Raw genomic sequence first — 16,114 nt, 5'->3', positions numbered from 1 at the left:
GAATATTTGTATCTTCCAAACAACATAACCCAAAAGTGCCCCAATGTGATGCTGATATTTTCTTCTGGAATGTGCAATATTGCGTTGTACACAGAGATTTTATTTATTTGACCATCTTGACAAGACAAAGGTATTCCCAATAGTAAAATGATTCCTAATGCCACTATTTACAACTAATCTTGAACCTCTTACAGCTCTGCTATCTTTCTCCTTGCATGGTCTACTCAAAGCAAATAATATTCTCCTGTAAATCTCATCCCAATATTAAAAAAAAAAAATGAGTCAGAATTGCTTTGAAATAAAACGAAGTAAACTCAACACAAATAAAGAAGAAGAAAATATAGAGTAGAAATTAATGGAATAGAAAAAAATTGAAAAAAATTAATAAGCTGAATATCTACACAACTGGATAGAAGAATGCCCCTCAAAATAAACGTCTATTTTTCCTTTGAACCTCCTGTTTCACCTTCATTTTTTATTTCCATGACATTGTTGCTATTCCCACATTCTCTGTTTCACCAAAGCCAAACAAAGTCCAACCTTTGATTCAACATCAACAGAAACCAGTTACAAAATCCTATCGCTACCACTTCCTTAATAATTCTGATGCTGGTGGCTTCTCTCAGTTTCCATAGACTGTATTTTAGAGGAATCTGGTCCCATTCATACATATATTATTACGTGGGGTGACTTGCTATCTATTCCCCTCTTTCCAAGTGGATCTAAAATAAATCCATAATTCGTATTGCTCTCAGAATAATCTTTTTAAAGAGTGAAAAATCTGATCCTATTTCTTCCCTGATTAGAACACTGCAATGGCTACCCAGGACATTCAGTGCAAAATTCGAACTCCTTACTTCTGTATATGTTACCCTTTCTAATCTGGAGCCTATGTGCTTTCTGACCTCATACCCTTCCAGTCTTTACATAAAGCCTACTCTTTGGAAATGGGGGTTATTGATTTTAGACCTTTCTTCTTTTTTAATATAAGCATTTAAAGTTATACATTTCTTTTCAAACACCAGTTTTACTACATTCCACAAAACTGGATATGCTGATTTTTATCATTTGTTTAAAAGTAGTTTCTTAAAAAAAAATAAAACTAGTTTAAAATGTTCTTGTGATTTCTATAGATTATAACTATTTGCATAATTTTTAAATATCTGTGTCTTTCTAGCTATTTTATCATTGCTGATTTCTAGATTAATTCTATTCATATTAATAACCATATATATGTGATTTCAATTCTTTGAAATTTGTTGAGAATATTTTAGTTGTCTCTTTATACGGAATTGTCAAATCACTATATTGTACACATGAAACTATTAAAACTGTATTGGAATTAAATTTTTTTAACCAAGGGAGAAAATATGGGGTACCTGGGAGGCTCAGTCGGTTAAGCTTCTGACTCTTGGTTTCTGCTCAAAGTCGAGGGATCAAGCCCTGCATGGGGTTTCACACTGAGCGTGGAGACTGCTTCAGATTCTCTCTCCCTTACCCTCTGCTTGCTCAAGGGTGCACATACTTTCTTTCTAAATTAAATAAAATTGTTAAAAAAAAATAAAATATGTTTATGGACCATCATATAATTTATCTTGGTAAGTGTGCTACATGCACTTGCAAAAAATATGTAATCTTCAGGGTGCCTGGGTGACTCAGTTGGCTCAGCGTCTGCCTTTGCTCAGGTCATGCATTATCCTAGAGTCCTGGAACTGAGCCCTGCATAGGGATTCCTGCTCAGTGGGGAACCTGCTTCTCCTCCCTCTACTGCTCCCCCTGCTTGTACTCTTTCTCTCTCACTCTCTCCCAAATAAATAAATAAAAATCTAAAAAAAAGAAAAAAATATATAATCTTCAATTGTTGCATGTATTATTCTATAAATATCAGTTAGATCATGATAGGATAATATTGCTTAGATCATGTTTTTCATTACTGATTTGTGTGTGTGTGTGTGTGTGTGTGTGTGTGTGTGTGTAAGTCTACCAATTGCTGAAAGGGAAGTGTTTTTTAACACTAATCGTTTTTTAAACAGATTGTTAACAATGTTTGTGGAATTGTCTCTTCTGTCATTCTTTGCTGCATGATTTTAAAGCTCTGTTATCAGGTGAATGTACATTCCTGAATGTTTTGTGTTCCTGACTCTTTTATCAGAAATCAGTGTCCATGTTATATCTGCTCATATTTTTTGCACTGAGTCTATTTCATTTGATATTGACATAACTGATATCAACAGAATTTATTTGCTTTCTAACACATACTATTTGCATGATACATATATTTTCATCCACTTAGTTTCAACCTGTGTTTTTATATATAAAATGCATCACATATATAGCAGAGTCAATCTTTAATCAACTGCAACATTTTTTATTTTTTAATTGGAATATTTAGGTTCTTAAAAGTTCATTTGATTATTAATATAATTGGATTTAGGTCTGACATCTGTTTTCTGTTTGTTTCTTTTAATTTTGTTCTTCTGTTTCTCATTTCCTGCCTTCTTTCGTGTTATTTAAATATTTTTTGCATTACATTTTAACTTATGTATTGGATTGTTAATTTTTGCATTTTTAAATGGTTCCTTGAGGATTAACACATCCTAAACTTTTCAGTCTACTTAGAATTAATATCAGCTCATGTAAAATACAGAAATTTTATAACTGTTTATATCCCTTAATGGTTGGGGCCTGTAGATAACTCACCTCTTTTTCTTTTCTGAAAATATCACACTATCATGCTGAAAAGATATTTAGATAGATGTAAAATGTTGGGTGGACGGTGTTTTTTTTTCAGCACTTTACAGATGTTTTTGCTGCCTTCTGAGTTTTATCATTTCTGATTAGAAGTCTTGGGTCATTCTAGTTGTTTTCTCCTTGTGTGTAAGTTGTGATTTTTCTATGGCTGTTTTCAGAATTTTCTCTTTATCTCTGTTTTTCAGCAATTAACTATGAAATACCTAGTTATGGTTTTCTTCACATTTATCTTGCTTGAATTTGACCAAGCCTAATGAATCTGTAAAGGTAGACCTTTCACTAAATTTGGAAGGTTTTCAGACCAATATTTCTTCAAGTGTTTTTCCTGCTCAATTATTTATCATCCCTCTGGGAATCTAATCACCTGTATGTGAGGTTTTCATTTTTCTTATCCCACTCATCCCTGAAGCTCTTCCCATGTTTTTCCATTATTTTTTTCTCTTTTATTCTTATTAGATGTCTTCTATTAAATAATCTTTCTTTTCAGTGACTCTGTGAAGAGTCTTGTACTAAGACCATCCTGGTCTTTTAGGATGTCAATTATTGTATTTTTTTCAGTTAAAAAATTTCCATTTGGATCTCTTCATTGTTTTTATTTCTCTTTCAACATCTTCCCTCTTTGCATTCATTAGAAGTGTACTTTCCTCTCTTCTAATCAAGCGTAGTTATAATATTTACTTTAACATCCTAGACTAAACATTCTAACATCTGGGTCATCTCAGTGATGGTTTCTGTGGATTTTTTTTTTTTTTCCATTGAGAATAAGTCACATTTTCCAAGTTCTTCAGGCAATTAATAGTTTTGAATTGCATTCTGGATTTGTAAGTTTGATATTGAGAAGACTCCAAATTTGGTATTATTCCTCCAGAGCTTTGGTATTTTTTTATAGCAGGCAATGAACAACATGTGACCTAATTCACAAACCCCATCTCCTGGGCAATAGTTTCTCCATTTAATTCTTTTGTCTTTAGTGGGGTTTCTGGCAGTCTGCCCCTTGTTTGTGTGTTTCTGGCTTCAGTCAGAGATCTGAGAAAACTGTATACATAAAATTTGGAGTTCTTCTTCTCTAGCCTTGGACCCTTCAGGATTAGCCCCTCACTGTCTAGTGATTGTGGTTGCCTTGAACTCTGACTTCTTTACTTTAGGCCAGAAGACTGTGTTTTCTTTCTGAATTTTATCCACCCTCTGGGGAGCTGACTGTGTTCTGTCTTCTTCCAGCCTAAAGCCATAAGAATAAGTAACTCATTCTAATCTATTTTTTGATTCTGTGGTTCAACTCTCCATCAGAAAACTTCTCTGGGGGAAAAAAAAAAGAGAGAGAGAGAGAAAGAAAGAAAAAAAAAGTAAAAGAAAACTTCCTTGTTTCTGTATTTACCTCAGAAACTATAGGTAGTTTTATGGTTTGTTTTGTGTTTGAGATTTGTTTGTTTTCTTCTTGGCTTAGACTCTATAGGCATGCTTCAAATATAACAGAAGTGAAACTCAGATATTTAGTTTGTATGTCGTCATAAGGTTTGGCAACAAGGAAAACAAAACTTGGATGGGAGATATAGACACTAAATCTACTAGAATCACCCATTGCTATTAAATTAGGTGTGAGGACTTTCAGATGCTACCTTGAATCAAATAAGGCTCTATTTTCTATTGTGAAATTAACTTCTTATTTTTGAACTTCAAATCAAAATACAACTATTAAAATATATAAAAAGTATTGAGGTCTTTTCTCTGAGGCCACCGTGCAATTATCTAATCGTCTTTCACACACTCGAAATTATTTATAGAAAGAAAGTACAGCTCTTGTTCATCCTGTGCATTTGTTTCTGTTTACCTCACACAAAGATCAGTCATTTATTATATTTGCCATTTCTATTTGTGACATAAGATCTATCTTGCGAGAAAATCATGCCGTGCGTGATACATGGCCTCAATATGATTACATGGTATCTGTTGGGGGTAGGAGTGGGGGCAGATCAATAATGTGGATCCTGTGAACCTCTGATCATACCTTCTAACTGCAGCTTCACTACTTTTATTATCTCTGGCCTCTGGTTTCATTTCTTGCATGCACTGTACATTTGGTAAATTTTCAGAAAATAGCATCAAACAAAAAACAACTTTTATTCATTCAATAATCATTTCTTGATGGATATTGTATGGGGAAGAGCATGACATTCATAGTCCAAAACACTATATTTGATGCAAGACTTTGAAAGTTAATAGCTACAGCCAGGTAAAGTCAATCTTTTTGACTCTAAGCGACTTACTCTACAAAATGGCAATAATGTTGGTTAACTCACAAAATAAGGAAAGTCATGTAAGATAATGTACATAAAATTGTTTTTGAAATAGTAAATTGCTAACAAATGCTAGTCATGGTGTTTCTATGTGACACAGTATGTTATGTAGTGTGGTAAACATAAACAGTCAAGATAAAGTTCATTGCAACAAAGAATTTGTAATCAAGACTTGAATGAGCTTGGGAGTCTATAAATATTTATTAAACTTATAGTATATGTTAGAGATTCTTGTGTCCACAATAAATGGTCTCTCACTGAGGATCTAAGCAATTCTACTGTGAGATGATATCTACAAGCTTTAGAATAGAACATTTGTCGGGCACTTTGGTGGCTCAGTGGGTTAAAGCCTCTGCTTTCGGCTCAGGTCATGATCCCAGGGTCCTGGGATCAAGCCCCGAGTTGAGCTCTCTGCTCAGTAGAGAGCCTGCTTCGCCCTCTCTCTCTGCCTGCTTCTCTGCCTGATTGTGATCTCTGTCTGCCAAATAAATAAATAAAATCTTAAAAAATATATAGAGAGAGAATATAACTTTTGTGATGTCTTATGTTTTTTTCTCTTCAGAGCCCTGTGCTTTCCTTTTCTGCTTCTTTCAAGGAAGTGGAATAAGCAAACCATCATTGCCTGTATTTATATATCATGTTTGTCACTGATATATTAATTAATTTATTATTCATTATTTATATTTTCATAATTATTGCTTTTTAAACTAGTAGAAAAGCAATCTATCTAATTAGTGAACCTACAGTAATCTCTCAGTCTCTCATTGGTCTTGTACTCAGTGAAGAAAGCAGAGTGTGGAGAGTGGCACGCAGTTTATACAAAGGAGGTGCAGGTGTGGAGACAAACCTCCTATTCTGGTTCTGAGACATTTCTCTCTGCTCTTGAGTTCCCCTTTGAATTCACTTCTCCCTTTATATTTCCATATATAATCACAGCTAAGCTCCTTTTGGAAATCCTTAAATAAAGAAAACTGGATTCTTATTTTCAAGTGGTAAGTTTACTTGTCCTGATCAAGTCAGAAATAAATAAGGTAGAGATTGGAATTTAGAATTTTATTCTACAAGTACCTTCTCTGTGACTCACATTTCTTTCTTTTCCCTCTTAAAGACTTAGCTGAATACCTTTATTTAAACAAATCAAGAACTATATTGTACTTATACATTATTAAACAAAACAGTGGACTTGGTGAATATGTTGAAATAAAGCAGGTTCTATTCTGAAGGTGTTAGTGTAGCCCATGTGGTACCGCCAGAACATTAGTTTGACTGACTTTCCTAACTAACGCCTGAGAGAGAAAATTTATATTTTTTCGCTCGCTCCTTCCATAGTAATAAGACTTGAAATCCAGTCACGATCTGCTTTCTAAGGTACTCTGGCTTTGTAGACCTTTCTGTCTGTCCTTTGGAAATGGTTTGGATCTCTCTCTGCTAAAGATTATTTCCGTTTTTCATGTTGAAGAAAAGGTCCTCCGATTTCATCGTGACATTTACATCATCTAATAGACATCTCCTTGCTAAAGTAAATTTATACATAATACATCTCAGCTTTAGGGTTCTTGGATTTTAATTAGAGGATGAAACATAAATCAGGATTTCAAGCCACAATGGTTAATAGAGCTGTCCGCTTGCTTTCTTTTTTTTTTTTCCCCTTGCTGTCTATTAGACTAATAGTGCCAATCACAATATTTAAACATAAATATGTCAAATCCTGCTTGTTCTTGGGAAATACTTCTCAAAAGTGTTCTCCTTTATTTTGTACTGGGTAAAGGTAGGATTTTCAGCAGTTAGATATTCGGCAGCAAAATGTGCATTAACGTACTCCACAAAAAAGAAATTCAAAACCTCTTTCCTATCTTGCTTCCTCCTTTATTCTTTTCATATTACTATGTGGTGTGGTGAGCAAAGTGAAAACCATGACTTGTGGTATATATGTTTTTATCCTTTGCACTTTCAGGGACTTTATAAACTTGTTTGGCTTTTGCAACGCATTTAACTCCTCACAAATACATGAAAACATGTTTACATGTAGTAGTCTCTAAATTTAATGCTGATTTTTGGAAAACCAGGGAAAATGTGGAACCTTGGCTTCTAGAACAGTCTGTTAATGTTTTTGGTTACCTTCTTAGGCAACTAGACATCCACCAAATGTAGTGGTATGCGAAGAACCACAATGTATTTAGAATTATTAACAAGATAAACAAAGCATCCAACCAGGTAGCAAAAGCTTAATGAGAATCATGTATCTCACATATATTTTCGGTCTGTTGTGGTAAAGAAAATTCTGTTCCTTGGCAATGTTAAACTCCAAACTACAATTATAGTGTTAATATGCCCATGATTTTCTGAAGACAAGTAAAAAATACCAGAGGTGATTTCTTTTTAATAGTGCATTTTATTTTGTTTCATAAAAAATTTCTTGAAAAACATATTAGACAATATCATTGTATTGCTAATGTAAGCTAACTTTGATGAAATTAGGAGAATAAAGAGAGGCAAAGGGTGATTTTCATACATTTCTTTATAAATTTTTGAATTGTTAAATAGCATATCTTTGGGGCACCTGGATGGCTCAGTTGGTTAAGCATGTGTCTTTGGCTCAGGTCATGAACTCAGGGTCCTGGGATTGAGCCCCATGTTGCGCTCTCTGCTCAGCGGGAAGCCTGCTTCTCCCCTTCCTTCTGCCCACCACTCCTTCTGATTATCCTCTCTCTCCGTCATATAAAATAAAAGAAATCTTTTTAAAAAAATAGATAATTAAATAGCATATCTTTGATTTTTTTTTAAAACTTTTAAAATTTTGGACTTAGTCATAGGTAAGCACTGCAAAATGGAAGAGTACATATATTGCTTTTAACATATTAGAAAAAGGAATTCTAATTAATTATTTAAAACAATGTTTTTTTGTTTCCTGTTTTTTGTTTGTTTGTTTGTTTGTTTTTCCTAGATTTCTTCTTACATGCTAGCGAATGTGACTGTTACCAAAGATATTTTGTTATATAGTACAGGAAAGTCTTAAGCAATGATATTTCAGTCTGGTAGAGAATGCTGACATGTAAAATTTGACTCATAGGCATGTCAGAATGGCATTATTAGAGGTTCATAAGTGTTTGGGAAGCACAGAGGAGAAAGATACACAGCAGGTTGGGGATGGAAGGAAGAGGCAGGGGCACAGCTATGCATCATGAGATGGAGTATAGGTTGAAAAAAAAAATGGAAGGACAGTCTAGACAGAGAAGAGCATGTGTGAAACGTAGAACGGAAAACAATATTGCTGGGAACTTTTTCAAGAGCAAGTTGCCCATCCCAGAGTGAACAAAGAAAGTATATTTCAGGGAAGTGATATGGAATGAGACTGGACACATAGATCAGAGTCTTTGTACATTAACTGAGGATCTTATATTTAATCCTCGGCCAGAGTTTGAGGGATGGGGTGGGGGGGAGACCGGGAAGTTTAAATAGAGTGTAAATAATCAGATTTACATTCCACAGTGCCTGAGGATCACAGCCAACTAAACTTCTCAGCATCTGTCTGTGCTTCATCTGATGCATTTAATGTATTATAAAATAGATTATATTTAATGTATTGTAAAACCAGTGATAATTCAAATATGTATAATGCCAGTACCAGGCAGAATACCCCAGTGACCTATTTCTTGCCTGCAAAGGATTATCTGTGAACTCTTTAAATATGTGAACAACTTAATCCTAGAATCTTATTTTGACTGTCTGTTTCCTGGGACTATTCAAGCAAGTTGATGGCTCAACCAAAGAAAATAATTTATACAGGCATGGACAGGTTTAATAAAAATAGTAATGAAGCATTGTAGGTCTAACAACAGTGGGCAGAAGTTACCATTCACCAGAGGCCTGGGTGTTTCAGCCAGTTAAATGTCTGACTCTTGATTTTGGCTCATGTCAAGATCTTGGGGTCATGAGACTGAGCCCCCCGCATTGTGCTCTGTAATGAACATGGAGCCTCTTGGGATTCTCCCTCTCCCTTTGCACTCTGTTCCCCTCACACATATAATCTCTCTCCCTGTCCTTAAAAAAAAGAAAGAAAAATTACCACCAACAGTTCTAAAAGGGGTAAAAAGGGAAGGAAAGATGTGATTAGAACACAGGAAGAGTACCTGTAGGGAAATGCCACCTGATAGAAGTTTTGGTCTCTGGCATAGGCTCACAGCCAATTCATAGTGATCTTGCAGGGATACACTCAGGGCAATAGGTACTAGACCTCTTGGGACGCATGGGTGTCTCATTCAGTTAAATATCTCACTGGATCTGGTTGTGATCTCAGGGTCATGAGATATAGCCCTGTGTAGAGCTCTGTGCTGGTCTTGGAACCTGCTTAAGATTCTCTCTCTCCCTTTTCCTCTGCCCTCTCCCCATGTGTTCATGCATGTGCACTCTCTTAAAAATAAATATGATATATTTTTATATGACACACACACACACACACACACACACACTAGAACTTTTGTCCATTCTCTGAATTCCTGTTGGTGCCAACCCTTAAGTAACTTGAAGTCAGAGGGCAAAAGCTCTTTTGTGAAGAGCTGGTCAGCCACTTGGTGTGAAAAAAGTGGAGCCAATCGGAAAGGCAGAATGGAGAAAATCAAGCCCAACATGCTTCTGTTTATCAGTCAATGATTTTCTTTGGAGCACCCCATCTTAGAAATGTTTCATAGAATGCTAGTTCTATAGCATGCTAATCATTTTATTTGAGGAATATGCAAGTAGTCAAGGATGATACATCAAATGCAGTTAAAAATATGTCCATATAGCTGAGCCACTCAGATCTTTAGTATGCTAATATGCAAAGTACTCCTCCAAGTGGTCACGGAACATGCAATGTTCTTAAATGAATCTGAATATTAAACTTCCTTTTAGAGTGTAAGATGGAAGGCTACTTTGGAGCTTGTGAAGCTGTTGCTATGGTTTAACATTTGGCCAATTCAGAGGAAAAAATCACTTGCATAAATCTTGGCATTATTTTTTTCATACTGATTCACAATGTTGTCTTGAAAGATTCATCTGCCACAGCTGTCTTATTTAAAATACTTAACTTTTTCTTAGTTTGTGTCTTTCATCATGGAAGACATCTCCTCCCTGGCCAAATCTCATTGGCTTACTGGAAAAATTAAAGTTCTATCAAAAACTATCTATGTGCACACCATTCTTCGATTTGATTTCAAATACTATTTATCAAAACTTCAAACTTATAAAGTTATCTTTTTTAAAAGCTGCATCCTTTCAGACGTGGGCTAGGATTAGGCAGGGGTTTTTGTTTTTTGTTTGTTTTGTTTTGTTTTCTGCCTTTATTTATTTATTTACTTATTTATTTTCTGTTAACATTACATCTTTTAATAGAAAAATCTCCTTGGCATTTTAACTGCAAATGAGTTATCTAAAAATAAATGTCATGGATATGGTAGTGGAATCCCTTAGGTATCTCCTAGTGATCTGAGCCTCAAAATCTTAAGTGTATGTTGTCTTGATTATTTTCCTTTTCAGTGTTTACTTTGAGGTCATTCTCACATTCTTAATGTTCTTAAACAGGCATGTGTATACCCACTATGCTTTTCAGTGCCGTTTGAGCCTTTCAACATCAGAAGAGGAACTGGAATGCAAATTACAATGTTAAGGAAATGAGAGAAAGGAGTCAAGGAAGCTGTACAATGAGGCATAACAATTTGAGATAATTTGTAAGTCAATACGTCATCTTATTTCAAAATATTTTGCAAATTTGATTATAATATCTACTTTGACATTATGATTTATGGAAGGTAGTTGGCCTGTTTGGTCTATGACAGGTACACTTATCTTTTGTAGCTTGAGCTTCATTTAGCATCTTGAGATCACTTGCAGGAATGCGAAAGAATTTGAACATTCTGTCTCTCCTCTTACTCTTAGTACCTATCTCTCATGCCACTGACTAATATGATTAACTTAACTGGGGGCACCATGCATTCACAAATTTAATTCTGGTGTAAACTTTTATTTTAAGACTAAATGTGCATCTTAAATTTATTGATGTTTCTGTTCCTCTTTTTGATGTCATAGCTGATTTAAATAGAAGTTAGGGTAGAGACCATAGATTATATTAATTAGATTACTTATTTAAAATTTTTAGCACATAATACAGTTCTTAGAATATAGAAGTCTTCATTAAATTAAAAAATACGTTCCTGATTATCGTTCTGTCTTATCACATGTAAAAAAATTAAAAATGCTAAAAAATAAGAAAAGATAGTCCAAAATCACTCATTCCTATGTCGTATTTCAATATTCAGTGTTTACCCAAGAAAGTACGGAATTTAACAAAGGATGAGTAGAAGGAGAATCTGACTTGTTCAAGAGGTAAGATGTTATTGAAGGGGATGGTACATCTGTGACTGACACAGGTTAATTTTTTTATAGAAATGCGTTATCGTTTATAATGTACAGATTCTCCAAAACTAAACTATTGAGTCGTAAATTCTTCTTTGAGTATTTTGAATTCAAGTCACTGAGGGGAGGAATCATGGACCCATGCCACTATAAATAAAATGGTATTGGCATGTCACATGCTGAGTGGTTTTAGCACAAGTCATAGTAGGCTGCAGTGCGAAGGACTTCCTGAAATATCATTTTTGACTTAAATTCACTTGCAGAACATTTTCATAACTCCCTAATTAAGAGAACAAAATAAAATATTTTAGAATTACAGTGGCTGTTGTGCCTTTTAAGAATATTTTTCATCAAAAATATGTATTAGGAGATAATTACATTTAAGTTTTGGAAGTTTATATGTGAATGTGCATGTGTGTATAAAAATGTAAATTACTTCTGCTTGGTGTAAATCAACCATTTCTTTATGATAAATATTGCTGGTATGCTTTTGGTGTGAAAATGAATATGTCATTCTTGATTTGGTGTTATAAGGTATTAATCTCCTGTGGGTAATCGTCTGCCCACTGTATAAAAGAGTGCTTCACAGTACATCAAAAATTGCAATCAAAGCTCTTTCTCCAAAAAGAAAAACATAAAACTAAAGTGGTCTGTGGGCACCTGTTCTCCATGTGAGAACAGGTCAAGGCCATCACATTGGCTCATATTTAAGCTCATAGTTTGCAATGAGACACAGTAAAGAGTAAGAGTACTTGTTTAATGAAATTCTCAATGGAGTCTGATGATAAAAATGTATACTCACATGTGACTTTCATATCTAGAGAATTAGATCTTAATTAAGAAATGATTTACCAAAATATCTAATGTCAACATCTTTTTTTAAGAGTTGATAACATGTTTGTAAGCAATGGTGATCTTTGAAGTTGGAAAAATTTGAGCATAGCATCATATAATATTGATGCATTAGCTTAATCATAATATGAGTAACCACATATAAATGCCTGCCATGGGCCCAGTAAGAAATTAAATATCTTATGGAATTATCACACATAATCCTCATAGCAACATTATGAGATATTTCACAAATCATAAAAATAAGATGGAGAAAGGTTATTTATAGTCAGGAAAAAGTAAGACAGAACTTAAACCCATTTCTGTCCAACTATAAGTATGGGCTTCACATCCCTTGTGGTCTACATCCTTCCAAATCACATAAAATCTCTGCATTTGTCTCCTTGCCCATAAAATGAGAACACCCACATTCTCATGCACCACTCATGTGAAGAGTAGAAAGGGTACATGTAATAACCTTTGCATAGAATCTGGTGCATAATGATCTGTTAAAAACAAATCATAACTGCCATCACTTTAACATTTTTGGAAAAGATATTTTGTTCTAAGTAAGTAACAAATATGATTATTGTGATGTTTTTGCTATAGTCAAATTGACAGCTGTTCTCTTTCAAACTGGATATGCCATCCTTCAAAGAAGTAGTAAAAGCCTGCCTTGTTCTCTCCCTCTGCAAGCAAAGACAAGTGATTGAGTTTTTTCTCTTTAAGGCTTCACTGCAGGAAAATATTGTAACTAATTAAATAATAAATCATGTGAAATGATAAAATTCTTAGAATAATAGATTAACTATTAAGTTTAACAAGGGGTATGTATTATAAATAAATTATGATGTGCCAATTGTAATTTTTTTCATCCAAAACTTACCTGTTCTCTGGGTGTCTGGGTGCCTCAGTCTGTTAAGCATCTGACTCTTGATTTCCACTCAGGTTTTGATCTTGGTCATGAGATTGAGCCCTAAGTCATGCGACACACTGGGCATGGAGCCCTCTCTCCCTCTCAAAAGAAAGAAAGAAAGAGAGGAAAGAAAGAAAAAAGGAGGAAAGAAAGAAAAAAGAAAGAAAGAAAAGAAAAAGAAAAAAACAAATCTTGTCCTTGATCTTTATATAGGGCTATCTAGAATGAAAGTGATCTGGATAGTAGCAGGAAATGTGTCAATAACAATAGCTAACGTTTACCAAGTTCTTATTCAGTGCCAGCTGCTATTCTAACTGCTTTCTATATGTAAGATCTTTCAAGACAGAAATCCTATGAGATGGGTGCAATGATTATCACCTTCTAATAGTTGAGGAAACTGATGTGCATACAAGTTAAATAATTGTCTCAACATTACATGAAAGATTGAATAAAGGCTATGTGGCCATGGAGTCAATTATTTAAAGCAAAAAATAGGAGGGCTTGGGTGGCTCAGTCAATTGAGTGGAGGACTCTTGATTTCTGATTTTGGCTCAGGTCCTGGGGTCGAGCTCTGACTTGGCTCTGGGCTCAGTGTGGAGTTCCCTTGTCTCCTTCTACTCCTCCCTCACTCCCACTCTCCCTTTCTTGCTCTCTGAAATAAATAAATAAAATATTTAAAATGAATGAAGCAAAGAATATAAATATATATATATGATTATATTCTTATTTTATGTCCACATATTTTGTCCTTTGATATTTAAATAGGTGAACTGACTTAAAATTAAAAATTAAATGTATATTATCTTGCCTGTTTTCCTGACCTTAGCCCTGAACTAAAGGATTCAGTTTTTGAAAAAGATAATGTTATAATTTTGAAGTTTTTACAGATAATTGTAAAGTGCTTTAAAGGAGAGAAGGCCTGCCTTTGGAATAAAAATGATGGACAAAATGTCAGGACTATTACAAAACTTCTCTAAACCTCAGTCGCTTTGTCTAAAGATGGCTTGACACTACATGTTTCTGTGGGTTATAATAATGACTTATAGAAAGCCTGTATTAAAGGTTGGCATAACTTGGCATCTATAATGTTCTTAACAACTGTTCACTGAATATGAAATTAGGAAGCATCTTGATTTTTGACTTCTAGAATATTAGTCCCTTAACATTTTTTGCGTGAATTAATCTATCCTGTTTATTCATTTTAAAATTAATGATTAGATAAAATCAGTGATTAAACCTGTACCCCTAGGGATAATTTCAATATTTTAAGCATTGTTAATTAGAACTAAAACAATGTTATAACAAAAAACAATGTAACTGCTGAATAAACTATCACAGAGGACTGGAATTAAATAAAAAAAAGAATCCTGTTTCCTTAACCAGCTTTTCTCTTTCCTATTAAATATCTCAATAGATTTATTTTAAATTATTTTATGTGATTTAATGTAAATGCATATTTAAAATCTAATGATTTTCTTTAAAAGAAGATACCACAATCATACGAATACCTCTTTTTGTCATATACAAAATGCTTCCATGTACATAATCATAATTTGTTCTCTGACAAGTAATAGCTCCCCATTTAATAGGAAAAGCACCTGGATTTCAAAGAAGTAAAGTTCTCTTCTTCTAGCTAGAAAATGCTAGTAAGCCAAGTTCTAAATCTGGGTTTCTCTTCTGAAACAAACTACTGCTCATTATCAGTACAATGTTAATGTCCCCTGGTGATTCTTACTAATCATCAGCAATGCAGCATCAGACTCATTAACATAATATAGATCTGTTCTTACATTTCAGGTAGCAAAGTGATTTAAAATCTATCATTAGCTAAATATCTGAGAGCTGAGAGAGGTACTGAAACTTCATGTTGAGTCATTAGCATGACTTCACAACTGGGCAATTGCATTAATGTTCAGGAACCAGAAACCCAAAAGCTGCTTTCTGCTTAGTGCATCTGTTTTCAATTACGATGTTATCTAGATGCTCAGTTCAAGGCAATGCTTTGACTTTTTTTTTTTTTTTAATCAATGCTGTAGTTATAGCCTTCTTGAATTACTTCTTTTTGAAATATTTTTGGGTTTGTTGTTGTATAGATTTGCTATTTATTAAGAAGTCTTAAACTATGTCTATGCAGTCAAATTGGATTGGTAAGAAACAAGTGAACCTCCCCTATTCCCAGAGAGAATAACTAGTGATTTCAGCAATTAGTACAAGAATGATCTTGTACTAACTGCTATATTTGGCCAAAATCAACAGAAATTGTATTAAGTATATATTGATTTTTCTGGTCTTGCTACATGTTCAATTACAATGCTATAATACGCTCATTGGAAAGCTTAGTACACTATGGAACACACTTTACAGACGCGGATTACTTAACCTGTTTCAGATTTCAGTGAGCTACATGGGAGGTTTATGTTGCATTTGGTGCTGGGAATTTATTGTGAGAATATATAAGGTAGGCCTGAAGCACAAGAAACACAACATCCAAACATTTTGATCTTGGAAAGTTGAGACTATATGGTGGATATTAAAGTGTTCATGGATACTCATGAGAAGCCGGACCCTGTACAAGGTATTTTGTGTACATTATACTTTAATTACCTTCATAACTCAGGGAAGATATCATCATATCCATTTTATACATGACAACACTCAGGTTGAGATAGAATAATTCTCTCACTCCATCCATCGTGGCTGGAATTTGAATGTGAGTTTTAATAGAATCAACTGGGGCTGAGGATAAAACCAAACAAAATAATATGGTTATGCTGATGTTCTTCTTGTGAATCCTAACCGTCACCCAAACCTTTGCTATTTTCTTTTGATTTTTTTTCTCTTTCACAAGGAAAGATTAGTGATGTTTGAATATGACTTACATGTTCCAAGAATATCACAAAGATATTAACAGGAAGAATTTACTGCTGTACTG

This window comes from Mustela erminea, chromosome 5, assembly GCF_009829155.1.
Source record: "Mustela erminea isolate mMusErm1 chromosome 5, mMusErm1.Pri, whole genome shotgun sequence".
Taxonomy (NCBI): domain Eukaryota; kingdom Metazoa; phylum Chordata; class Mammalia; order Carnivora; family Mustelidae; genus Mustela; species Mustela erminea.
The sequence above is the reverse complement of the archived record's forward strand: the minus strand, read 5'-3'. Positions refer to the sequence as shown.